We start from the raw sequence: 759 nt of genomic DNA on the forward strand, positions 1-759 counted from the left end.
TGGGTGGTGGGTGGGTGTTGGGGCTGGGGGAGGGGTTGGGCAGGGGGTGGGCAGGGTGCGTGGACCCCCACCGGAGGTGGGGGTCCGGTCGCGTTGGTCCCCGAAGCTTGGGAGGCCGGCATGCACCAGGCCGAATTAAACGTCTGAGATAGTCTCTGGGCGAAAAGGTGCTTTTCACTGTCGGTTTCCAACTCTTTGTTCAAGGGGTGTCCCACCCCCGGACCAGTGATTGAACAATAAACACGAGTCACTGCCTGTACAGTTTATGACATTTAATATTCATATTCAAGTCATGACAGTGATTGATTTACGACCTTGCCAAAAGCCAAGATCGTTTTAACAAGCACGAGCTGGAGCTGAAACCAACTGGAGTCTATAACATGCTAGAAGCCCGAACCAGCTGGAGCCATCCATGAGCCAGGGCAGAAACAAATGAGCTGAAGCCGCAGATGAACTGGAGCTGGAACACAAGGCAGAGCCATCCATGAGCTGGGCCTGAAATGAATGGAGGCAGAAACAAATGAGCTGAGGGTGCGAACGAGCCAGAGCTGGAGCTGAAAATAGGGGGGAGCCAACATGGGACAGAAACAACCCAGCTGGAGCCACAAATGTGCTGGATCTGAAACCAGAGCAGAAACGAACTGGAGCCATCCTGGAACTGAACCTGCAAACAAACAGGAGCCCAAACCAATAAAGAAAGGAAAACATATGGGGGCCCAAACAACTGACCTGAAGCCCCACTGAGCTGGAGCTGCGCAG

Source organism: Haliaeetus leucocephalus, unplaced genomic scaffold, assembly GCF_000737465.1.
Source record: "Haliaeetus leucocephalus isolate CR32 unplaced genomic scaffold, Haliaeetus_leucocephalus-4.0 Scaffold484, whole genome shotgun sequence".
In the NCBI taxonomy this organism is placed as follows: Eukaryota; Metazoa; Chordata; class Aves; order Accipitriformes; family Accipitridae; genus Haliaeetus; species Haliaeetus leucocephalus.